The sequence below is a fragment of the Dipodomys spectabilis genome, unplaced genomic scaffold (assembly GCF_019054845.1).
Source record: "Dipodomys spectabilis isolate Male_0828 unplaced genomic scaffold, ASM1905484v1 ptg000402l, whole genome shotgun sequence".
NCBI lineage: Eukaryota > Metazoa > Chordata > Mammalia > Rodentia > Heteromyidae > Dipodomys > Dipodomys spectabilis.
The window spans coordinates 1,647,725-1,660,598 of NW_024871079.1; the positions used below are offsets into that span (position 1 = coordinate 1,647,725).

Genomic DNA, 12,874 nt, shown 5'->3' on the forward strand with positions numbered 1-12,874 from the left:
ATGATATTTCAACTTTGGATATCTTTAGAAAACTGCATACTACTTTCTACAACGAGAACACTAACCTGTATTTTGACCAAGAGTGTAGAAAATTTCCTTTTCTCCACAGTCTCGCCATCCAACATTATTACCTTTTGATTTTTTTTAAAGGGCAGGTTTTTACTGTGTGAAGTACCCAAGACTGGCCATAGACTCAAATCCTTTTACCCCAACCTCCTAATCGCTTGGAATTACCTGGTTCCTTGGATACATTTGATGAGAGTTATGATAGTTATGAAGTAGTAAGTATCTTAGTAATTTTGAATTGCATTTCTCTAATGACTTCTCTTTACAAAGAATTAAGCCAGCATAGAAGTTGTATTAAATACAAATTTGTAAACCCACACGCGATTTTCAGGGCTTTTTGGAAAACATGTCTATTCAGAACTTTTGTCCATTTTTAATCAAGTTTCTTGTTAACCTCATCTTTAATCTCTCTATACAAAATCAATAATTAGTTCAAGGTAGTAGAAAGGAAAACATTAAGCAACTCCTAAAATTTTTCAATTTTTTATAACATGATATTGCTTAAATCATTTTCTGTTAACGCTTGAGACTATATAACTCAATTTAGTTAGACCTTTTACAAGGCTATATGTATTTTATTTATTTTACTTTGATTTTTCTTTCCAAAGTCTGTGTGACTAATTTCCCTTGGTTTCTTTCTGTCTCATGTTGTTCAGATTTGAAAGTGAAGAATAAATATAAGGATGCAAACAAAAAAAATATACAGTTCCCCTCATCTGATGATGCCTCTACAAGAATGAGGAAAGTGTTCATCCTTCTAAGGACCTATGATAGCACATCAAAAAGAGAATTCATTTTTCTATGTCTTCCTTATCTTTGCGATGTAACTTGAATGATGTAAAACACAATATTCTGCTCAGATACTTTTATGGTTTTTCAGTTTTGAACGTTTTCATATGGATTTCACCTCAGTCTACAACATTCCTTCATCGTTCTGTCCCTGATAATTTTACACTATCAAGACATAAGATAACCAGTTTGATATACAGCATGAGAAGTTATCTACCTGGCTTCCTTGGAAGCAGAGTATGGTCAATAGATATTACTTCTGGTTGCTCATTACATGTAATGGTTTCTGTACTACTTATCACATTCTGTTTAGTATTTTAAAAAGACATGACTAAACTAAAAGTTCATTCATAGAAGTTTATGTTAAGTGTTTCATAAGTTTTATTTCTCTTAATTCTTTTTTTTTTTTAAAAAAAAAAACAAACCCACAATTTTTTTATTGTGAAAATACCGTACAGAGGGGTTGCAATTACATGGGCAAGGTAATGAGTACATTTCTTTTTTTTTTTTTTTTCTTTTGTTTTATTGTGAAAATACCGTACAGAGGGGTTACAATCCCAGGAGCAAGGTAATGAGTACATTTCTTTTTTTTTTTTTCTTTTTTTTTCTTTTTTTAAATTTTATTTTATTTTATTTGAGAACGTACTGTACAGAGGGGTTACAATTACATGGGCAGGATAATGCATACATTTCTTACCAAGCATTGCAGCCTCCTCCTTTGTTTACCCTTCACCTCCCTTCCCACCCTCCCCCCTTAATTCTTAAGATAACACATTTGCTGTAATGCTAATGTTATTGCCATTTTACTGTTGGGAAAAATTGTAATTAAAGACAGTAAGTGCATGTCCCAAAGACACACACAGTGAGGAAGGAAATGAGTCAAAGTTTCCAAAAGTCTTTCAGAAATATCAAAAAGGTGGGTAAAATCTCTCCATTCTCTTACACTCTCAATTCAATATTCATATTGTCCAAGCAATACTTGCTATGCTATTATGGTGACTGTTTTCTATCACATTTTGTCTTCAACACAGACTATGTTTGTGATATTGGGTTATCATGCACAGAGCTGAGCTTATAAATTGAGGTCCAAAGAGAGCCAAATTTTTTCTGTCCCACAGTTCCAGTTTCCTTTCTAAAAAGTACTAAAACGTTTAAATATCATCACTTACTGTCTTTTAAGAATCCAAAAACGAAATAAATTCACATATAATCACTCTAAAATGCTTTAAAAGTAGGAGATAATAAAACAGGTCCCCATGAAGTAAATTTTCTTCTATTTTAAAAATTATTCTGAAAGCCTTGTGCTGGCTGGTCACACCTGTAATCCTATCTACTCAGGATATCTACTCAGGAGCCTGAGATCTGTGGATAACATTCTGGAGCCAATCAGGGCCAAAAAAAACAAAAACAACAACAACAAAAAAAACTTCATGAAATTATTTTTCAAAATTTTTAATGAACTAGCAAAAAGCCAGGAATGGAGATGTAGCTCATATAGTAGCTCACCAAGCTAGATAGGAAAGACCTCGCAAGACCTTGAAGCCCTGATTTTAACTCTGAGCACTCCAACACACATGCATTGAGTGCGTTTGCATGCTCACGCATGTTTGCTGGTGCGCTGCCGGGATCACACACACACATACACACACACACACACACACACACACACACACACACACACATTCAAATTACCTTCATATCAGTGTTCTGCATTAATTTCTTTGTTAACGATAACATATGGGTAAAATAGAGGAAATGAACTCTTCCATCTCAGAACATTTTTATTTGTTTTTTGTTTTAATAATACTGTGCAGAGGGGTCACATTTACATGAGGAAGGAAATTAGTACATTTTCTAACAAGCATTGTTACCTCCTCCTTTATATTTCCCCTACTATCCTTTCCCTCCCACCTCCACAAATACACTCCCCTCCCCATTTTCTATACCCCCGCCTAAATTGTAAAGTTCATTTTTCAACATAGTGTCTTGTGCATCTCATGGTTACAATTGGTTAAACTGCATCCCTATTTGAGCATTTTTCCCTTCCTCTCCCCAAGTTTCCTACAAGATGTAGGTGCACTATCTTCAAATACATAGAAAACAGGGGTTATAGCGTGGGGGAGGAACATACAAAGAAACAAAAATAAACGATATCATACATTATAAGTAAGTTAGAAACAATAGCAAGAAACATAAAACCACTTGTGTCCCTATCTTGGGGTTCAATTCCCTTAACATCTTCTTGTCTGGTATTATGCACATATCGTTTGAGCTTTTCTGCTTATCCCAGACATATATTCGTTATTGAAAGTAAGGGAAACCATGGGACTTATGTTTTTTTGGACTTGGCTTACTTCACTCAACAAATTTTTTTCCAAGTCTTTCTATTTCCTAACAAATTGGGAGATGTCATTCTTTCTGATAGAGGCATAGAATTCCATTGTGTATATATACCACATTTTCTTGATCCATTCATCTAATGGGTGCATCGGGGTTAGTACCATATCTTAGCTATCGTAAATAATGCTGCAATAACTGTAGTTGTGCTGGTAGTTTTAGTATGGTCTTGTTTGTGATCATTTGGGTAAATCCCCAAAAGTGGGATTGCTGTGTAATAGGGGAGCTTTTTTTTTTTTAATTTTATTTTATTTTATTTGAGAACATACAGTACAGAGGGGTTACAACTACATGGGCAGGATAATGCATACATTTCTTATCAAGCACTGCAGCCTCCTCCTTTGTTTACCCTTCACCTCCCTTCCCAGCCTCCCACCTCCCTCCACCCAATCATACCCCCCTCCCCCCCGCCACACCGACATTGTAAAGCTGGTTTTGACATGACATTTTGTACTTCTCATTGTTGCAACAGGTCCACCTGAATCCTTTAACAACTTGTTTGTCCCCATCTCCTCCACATGTTATACTGACATCAAATATAGTGAAAGCGGGGGTTACACTGTGGGGGAGGGACATACAAAGCAACAAAGAAATGTTCTTATAAATGCGTTAGAAACATATGCATGAAAGAAACAAAAACATTACAGTACATATTTAAGGATTCGTTTTCCTAACATCACATTATCTGACCTTTTCCGTTTGACTCATACCTATACTAGATATTGCAAATAAGGGAAACCATAGGACCTATGTTTCTTTGGGCCTGGCATACTTCACTTAATATAATTATTTCCAAGCCTTTCCATTTCCTAACAAATGGGGAAATGTCATTCTCTCTGATGGAGGCATAGAATTCCATTGTGTATATATACCACATTTTCTTGATCTATTCATCTACTGAGAGGCATCTGGGTTGGTTGCATATCTTAAATATGGTAAAAATGCTGCAATAAACATAGTTGTGCTGGTAGCTTTAGTGTGGTCTTTTTTGTAAACATTAGGGTAAATGCCCAAAAGTGGGATTGCTGGGTCATAGGGGAGTTCTATGTGAAGTCTTTTGTGGAACCTCCATACTGCTTTCCAAAGTGGTTGAACAAGTTTACATTCCCAACAACAATGAAGTAAGGTTCCTTTCTGTCCACATCCCCTCCAGCATCTGTTGTTGCTAGAGTTCTTGATTTTTGCTGTTCTAACTGAAGTGAGGTGATATCTCAGTGTTGTTTTGATTTGCATTTCTTTTATGGCTAGGGATGTTGAACATTTCTTCATGTGTCTATTGGCCATCCTTCTTTCTTCTTCAGAGAATCTTCTGTTTAAGTCTTTGGCCCACTTGTTTATTGGGCAGTTGTTTCATTGAGGATTTGTTGTTGGGTGGTTTAATTTTTTGAGTTCCAAGTATATTTTAGATATAGGACCCTTGTCCATTGTATGGCTAGTAAAGATCTTCTCCCAATCCGTGGGCTTTCTATTGATCTTGCTAGCTATGTCATTTGCCCTGCAGAAGCTCTGCAACCTTATGCAATCCCATTTGTCCAGCCTTTCTTTGATTTGTTGTGTTTCTGGGTCTCTATTCAGAAAATTTCGGCCTGAGACAAGGAGACCTAGGGTTTCTCCTATTCCATCCTGTAATGTTTTCAGAGTGTCTGCTTTGCGTTCAAGGTCTTTGATCCATTTGGAGTTGATTCTGGTGCAGGGTGATATGTAAGGGTCTAGCTTTAGTTTTCTACATGTAGTTAACCAATTTTGCCAGCACCATTTACTGAAGAGGCTGTCCTTCCATTCTATTGTTTTAGCTCCCTTATCGAAGATTAGATGGCTATAGGTCTGTAGGTTCATTTCTGGGTTTTCAATTCTATTCCATTGGTCCTGAGGTCTGTTCTTATGCCAATACCAAGCTGTTTTGATTACTATGGCATTATAGTAGAGTTTGAAATTTGGTATTGATATTCCTCCAGCAGTCTTCTTTCCGTTGAGGAGCGTTTTGCTATTCGGGGTCTTTTATTGTTCCATATGAATTTTTGGATTGCCTCTTCTATTTCCTTGAAGATTGAGGTTGGAATTTTGATAGGTATTGCATTGAATTTGTAGTTATCCTTGGGAAGTATTGCCATTTTTACGATGTTAACCTTTCCAGTCCAGGAGCATGGGAGGTTTTGCCATTTTTTAAGTTCTGTGTTGATTTCCTTTTTCAAGATTTTAAAGTTTTCATCATAGAGGTCCTTCACTTCTTTAGTTAAGTTAATTCCTAGGTATTTTATTTTTTGTGGGGCTATTACAAATGGAGTTGCTTTCCTAATTTCAGCCACACTATTCTTATTGTTGGCATACAGAAAAGCCATTGATTTTTGGGGGTTAATTTTATAACCTGCTACTTTGCCAAAGTTTTGAATCAGCTTGAGGAATTTGGGAGTGGAGTCTATGGGATTCTTTAAATACAAGATCATGTCGTCTGCAAAGAGGGAGAGTTTCATTTCTTCTTTCCCTATTTGGATCCCCTTTATGTCTGCATCTTGTCTTATTGCTGTAGCTAGGCATTCTAATACTAGATTGAAGAGAAGTGGAGAGAGTGGGCATCCTTGTCTTGTTCCAGTGTTAAGAGGAAATGGCTTTAGTTTTTCACCATTGAGTATAATGCTGGCTGTAGGTTTGTCATATACAGCCTTTATTGTATTGAGGAATGTTCCATGGATTCCTAATTTTTCCAAAACCTTCATCATAAAGGGGTGTTGGATCTTGTCGAATGCTTTTTCTGCGTCTACTGAGATAACCATGTGGTTCTTATTCTTGCTCCTGTTGATGTGATGAATAATATTAATTGATTTGGTATATTGAACCAGCTTTGCATCCCTGAAAAGAATCCTGTTTGATCGTGGTGTATGATTTTTTGGATGAATTGTTGAAGTCGGTTGGCCAAAATTTTGTTGAGAAGTTTTGCATCAATGTTCATCAAAGAAATGGATCTATAGTTCTCTTTCTTTGATGAGTCCCTGCCTGGTTTTGGGATGAGGGTTATGATGGCTTCATAGAATGTGTTCGGTAGTGAGCTTTCTCTTTCAATTTCATTGAAGAGTTGGAGGAGAATTGGTGTGAGCTCTGCTTTGAAGGCCTTATAAAATTCTGCTGTAAAACCATCTGGTCCTAGACTTTTCTTAGCGTGGAGGTCTCTTATTGCTGTTTCTATTTCAATGCTTGATATGGGCCTGTTAAGCTAGTTTAACTCATCTTGGTTTAGTTTTGGCATGTCAATATTTGCTAGGAAGAGGTCCATTCCTGTCAAGTTGTCAAACTTATTAGCATAAAGTTTTGAGAAGTATTCCCTTATAATGTTCTGAATCTTGGTTCTTTCCGTGGTGATGTTTCCATTCTCATCTCTGAGTTTATTAAATTGGGTGTGCTCTCTTCTTTTTCTGATAAGATTTGCTAAGGGTCTGTCAATTTTGTTAATTTTTTCGAAGAACCATCTCTTTGTTTTGTTGATTCTTTCTATAGTTTTTTTTTATTCTAATTCATTTAGTTCTGATTTAATTTTTATTATTTCTTTCCGTCTACTGGATTGGGGTTTATCTTGCTGTTCTTTTGCAAGGAGGTTTAGATGTGTCATTAAATTGTTAGTTTCAGATCACTCCAATTTGTTGATGTAGGAGCTCAGAGCTATAAACTTGCCTCTGAGTACTGCCTTTGTTGTGTCCCAGAGGAGCTGGTAGTTTGTGTGTTCATTTTTGTTGAATATCATGAACATTTGAATTTCCTTTCTAATCTCTTCCATGACCCACTCATGATTCAGCCGTGTGTTGTTCATCCTCCATGTGATACCGGACTTTCTTTCGTGGTTTTTTTGTTGAGTTCTAATTTTATTCCCTTGTGGTCAGAGAGAATGCAAGGTATAACTTCAAAATTTCTGAATTTAGACAAGTTTGCTTTGTGGCCTAAAATGTGGTCTATTTTAGAAAACGTTCCATGTGCTGCTGAGAAAAACGTGCATTCTGATGCTGCTGGGTGAAATGTTCAGTAGATGTCTGTTAAGTCTAGTTGATCTATGCAGCTGTTTAGATCTGCGGTTTCTCTGTTGAGTTTTTGCCGAGTTGATCTATCTAGTGGGAAGAGTGGTGTGTTAAAATCCCCAACAATTAATGTCTTTGGATCTATATGGGATTTGAGGGAAAGTAGTGTTTCTTGGATAAATTTGGGTGCTCCATTGTTTGGCGAATAGATATTTAGAATTGTAATATCCTCCTGAAGGGGAGATCCTTTAATTAGTATGCAGCGACCTTCTTTATCTCTTCTCACGAATTTTAATTTGAAGTCTATTTTATCTGATATTAGGATTGCAACTCCCGGCTGTTTATGGGGTCCGTTTGCTTGGTAGAATTTGTTCCAGCCTTTAACATTGAAAATGTGTTTGTTTTTACGGGCAAGATGTGTCTCCTGCAGGCAGCAGATAGTAGGGTCTGTTTTTAATCCAACTAGACAGTCTATGTCGCTGAATTGGAGAGTTCAGTCCGTTAACGTTAAGAGATGGGACTGAGAGGTATTTGGGAGTTCCTGCCATGTTATCCACCTTCTTGGGGGCTGCAAAAACTGGGTTCTTCCTATGGTTCTTGGATTCTCAGTTTGAGTGCAGTTTCTTGGCCTTAATTGCGGTCTTGTTGGTTTTCTATGTTTAGGACATCTTTAAGAATCTTTTGTAGGTCTCGTTTGGTGGAGATGTATTGTTTCAATTTTTCTTTGCTATGGAAGGTTTTTATTTGGCCTTCAGTTATGAAGGAGAGTTTAGCTGGGTACAGTATTCTTGGTTGATAGTTGTTTGTTTTTAGGGCATGGCATACATCATTCCAGGCTCTTCTTGCTTTGATTGTCTCTGCTGAGAAATCTGAGGTGATTCTAATTGGTTTCCCTTTATAGGTGATTACCCTTTTCACCTTCACAGCTTTAAGGATCTTTTCCTTGTTCTGAGTTGATCCTGTGTGGATTATAATGTGACAGTGGGATGTCCTATTCTGGTCTGGTCTATTTGGGGTTCTAAAGGCTTCTTGTATCTGAATAGGCCTATCTTTTTGCATGTTTGGGAAGTTCTCTGCTAGGATCCTGTTAAACAAATTTCCTAGACCATTAATTTCTGTTTCTAGGTGCTCCTCTACACCCATTATCCTTAGATTAGGCCTTCTGATGGTGTCTTCCAGGTGTTGGATAGATCTATCATATTTCTTGGACTTGTCTTGAATGGTTGTATATTCTTTCTCTATAAAATCTAGGCTGTCTTCAATCCCTGAGATTCGATCTTCTGCATGGTCTAACCTGCTGTCAAGACTCTCTACTTTGTTTTTTATCTCTTTTCCTTCTAATTGGTCAGCTTTGATGTCTTCAAGTTCTTTGTTGAAGCTCTGTTTTAGGTCTTGTATGAATTTCTTTACTTCCTTAATTTGGTGTTCAGTGTTTGTCCTCAAATCACTTAGTTGATTGGTTATGGTTTTTTGGACTCCCATTCCTTCTGTTGGGTTCCACTCAGCATTTCCTTTGTGGTCTCCCTGACTTCCTTCAGCTCTTTGTAATGGATTCCATGAATGCCTTTAGTGATCTTTGTGTGTTCTCTATCTGGTCTCTCAATTCCTGTTTTACTCTTTGATTAGCTTCCTCCCGTTCGTGGGATTCCTGCAGTTCTCTTTGAGTGTTCTCAGCCTGCTCATGCCATTCCTCCCTTTCTCTTTGAGTATTCTCAAGTTGTTCACGCAAATCCTGTATCCGTTTTTGAGTAGCTTCCTCACGCTTATGATATTCCTGTATAAACTTCTGGGATGCCTCCTCTCTCTCCCTATCACGCTCATACAGAGTCCTTTGTAAGCTGTCAAACTTCTCATTTATCATGTTTGCCAGTAGTGTTTGTAGAGCTATTTGGGAACTCTCCTCTGGATTATTCATTATCTGTTCTGACCCCTGATTATCAAGATTGGGAATTGAGATACCCGAATTTGCCATTTTTCTTGTGTTTTTCCGGCTTACTCTGCCCATTTGAGATGAAGATAGCACCAGTTTTGTGCTAGAACACTATCTTAAGGCAACCATCAACCAAAGTTTGCATTTGTACAGTCAATAGTCTACAGATACAATCTAGTTCAACAGATACATCTATTCGACATCAAACAACTATATGTTAAAGGACTTCGAACCGCAGAGAAGAATTTGGAAAACCAGAAATTATTAGGGTTAGGGAGAGATCTGTGTAAAAAATAGGAATAGATTGGTGTGGGGAGGCACAGGGAGAGTTAACTATGTCCTAATCACAATGCAGGAAATAGGTTGGGAAGGATGCAAGTAGAGAGAGAGGGAAAAAGAAGAAAGTGAAAGGGGAATGAAAAGAGACCAGAAAAAAATAGAAACGTAAAAATTATTGTTATTATAGAGTAAAAGACCATCTATTTAGAGAGGAATGTGAATATATTGAGAGAAAGGGAGGGACATAGAGGAGATGTGAAAAACTAAAAAAATGCTTTAAATATTATATAGGTATAAAGAGGTAGTACTGCTATTAATGAATTTAAGTCTCAGAGATTTTGAATTGAGTAATAAGTTTGTGGATTAAGTGTGTACACAATGGGGGATAGGGTCTACTAGTTAACTACGGGTTTACCTGAGGATGTGCAGGACAAGAGTTAAGTCACATATAGAAGAACAAAAGAGAGGAAAAAGTTGGGAATGATAGGAAAGTGAGAAGAAAAGATCAGAAGTTCAGTAGAGCTACACAAAAAACAAAAAGATAATTAAGAAAGAAAGAAAAAGAGAAAGAAGACAAGAAAAGAAAGGAAAATGCACATTCACGTATTCCTAAAATAAAAATTATAAGAGGAGAAAAAAAAAGTTACTGGAAAACAATTATTTTTTCAGAAGAGGCAAAAATTAAAGATTAATAAAAGTTTTAGAAAAGGAAAATTTTTTTTTATATATATAAGATAACAAAAAACAAAAATCAAAAAAAAAAAGAAAGGAAAAGAAGAAGAAGAAAAAAAAAGTTCTTTGATTTTTTTTTTGGGAGAGGTGGGAAGAATCCTGTATCTCCCTTTTGTCTGTATCCAGCCTCTTGTTGGAGTCTCTGGTCAGCTTGAGGTCCTGTGGCTTGATTGGTTTCTTAAGTCAGTTTGTTGGAACAGGCAGAAAAATGCTCTGCTTTACACAAGATTTTGAGATCCCCCTCCCAGGTTAGTTTACTGGGAGGGTGATCTGCTTTGAGAATCACAAAAGAGGGGAATGCAGTGATGAGGCTAGGTTCTGGGTAGAGTTGAGGCCTTTCAACAAACAGTAGCTTTTCCCTGGGGCTATTTTGTGAAAAAACTCACAGCGCCCAGCCTGGAGCCATTCTCAGGGTTTCTGTTTTTCAATTGATTGTGGTGGCTGCTAGAGGGAGGGACAGCCTCTGGCTCTGGTTACCCAGTGAGGAGAGCCACTCCAATGGCTGGCGCCTGAGCTGGGTGACTTTTCCCTGGATAGAACTGAGTCTCTGAGGTCACTTCGCTGTTAAGTTCTTGTGACCTGCTAAATGACTCGTTTTATTCCAAGGCCTGAGCTGGAGCTGGCAGCTCCTCCGAGCTTGGTCGGTATCCAAGATGGAGATCACCGGTGCTGGGGGGGGAGGGGTGGCCTTCCCACCTCTGCTCCCTGAGAAGGAGTGAGGAAGTCGGGCTCTACTCACGCCGAGTCTTGGATCCTGGGTCGTCTCTGGTCTGCAAACTGCAGGATGAAGATGTCTGCTCCTTGTCGGTTCTTGCTGATGTTGAATAGAATCTGCTCATCTGCTGCATCTGGCTCCTTCGTCCCGGACTCTCTGTGTCTCAGGTATGACCCCGCGGCGGTGGTTGCCGCTGCGACCCTGCCGCCGCAGCGGCAGCTGCTGACAAGCGCTCAGATGTGTCTCCTTGGCTTCCCCTCTCTTGACTAACTCTCTGTCCTGTGATGGCACACTTGGTGTGATTCTCTGGCTTAGGACTGTTCACTGGAACTCTGAAACTGCTTTCTATGCGAGAGCTTGTTCAGATTCCAGCTTCTCCTCCTCCATCTTCCCGGAACTCTCCAAGGGGAGCTTTATGTAGAGTCTTTTGAGGAACCTTCATACTGCTTTCCAATGTAATTGAACAAGTTTACACTCCCACCAAGAATGCAGTACGGTTCCCTTGGGGCCACATCCCTTCCAGCATCTGTTTTTGTAAAAATATGGAATTCATGGGAATAACTGTACATTTTAAACTGGGGTTCCAGTTTGCTGACTATTTAAAATCTTGAACTGTATTTTTACAAAGCCAATGGATTTTACTGCATTATTTGAATTCATCCACTGGTAAATGTAGTTTAAAAGAATGTACTTAATGCCTCTTCAGTTATATAGTATTTTTTGATTCTGCTTAAAGTCTATTTTTATATGAAAATAAAAGTCAACTTGGCTCTGTAAAAAAAAAAAAATATGGAATGCTCCATGAATTTGCACGTCATCCTTGCACAGGGGCTATGCTAATCTTCTCTGTATCCTTCCAATGTTAGTGTATGTGATCCTGAATTGAGCAAAGAATATTTTTATATATAAAGTATAATTTTATTGATTTTATTAAAGTAGTAAGTTTTTATTAAACTAGTAAGTTCAAAACTAGTAAGTTGAAAAGTATTGTTGTGAAATTTTAGAACCATGTATTTCTTACATAAGCACACATTTAAGTATAAAATCAAGACTGACATGTCAGAACAAAATAATTCCAAATATTTGTTGTTCACCAAATGTGTAGGAGGAGGAATTCAATTATTCTATAAAAGGCACCTGTCATAATGAACACTCTAGCAAGTGTTAAGGTTTGTTAAAAGTTTTAATGTTTTACATATGTTTAATTTTGGGATTTTGCTTATATATGCCAAAATTAGGATTGTTTGGCAAGTATGAAACTTTTCTATAAAGTATTTAAGATTTATGGTAGCAGATATTAACTACTAAGTATTTACATTTCAGAGTTTATAGAAACCTTATTAATGAGAAGTTGCAAAGTCTTTGTGTAAAGAAGTAGAGTGAAGAGTTAAGACTATGTTAATTACACAGTTTCTGTTAAAACATTAGGGCTAACTTCCTTTATATGTTAGTGAGGAAAAAATGATGATGTAAGTCATAAACAAATGATGAGATGAGCCATAAATAGTCTTCTTAGTGGGAAACTTTAAGACTACGCATATTCTATAAAACTCTGGTTGAACATCAATACCTTAGCCAGTGTTAAATGTACAGAAATATGAAAAAATAATAAAATCTAATATGTCTACACTTCAAATACTGAAAATACTGATAATTGTTTTGTTTTTTATTTTATTAATCATTAATATTTAATTATTGGTTTTCTTTATTTGTAGCATTGTTTTCCTTGTTGTAATATAATACAACATTTGGTAAGTCATAATTAGGAGGTACTTTGAGAAGCTTACTGGGATCGCCAAACCAGGTTTTATAGGTGCATGTGAATTTACAAAGAGGAAAATTAAAAACAAAATATTTATTAAAAAATGATCAAGTAGAGTCTGAATCAGGAGTGTTGATAAATGTCCACACGTGAAATCTTAGCCCTAGGCTGAAGCAGCAGTATTACTGAGTTAAAGCCATAAA

The 12,874-nt window shown here is 37.0% G+C and overlaps 1 non-coding gene across 1 annotated transcript; it reads right to left on the reverse strand.

Annotated features, from left to right (window-relative positions):
* Positions 1 to 11,692: 11,692 nt before the first annotated feature.
* Positions 11,693 to 11,799, reverse strand: LOC122096914. Its single transcript, XR_006145428.1, has one exon. It is a non-coding gene; the product is annotated as a U6 spliceosomal RNA (small nuclear RNA).
* Positions 11,800 to 12,874: the final 1,075 nt, after the last annotated feature.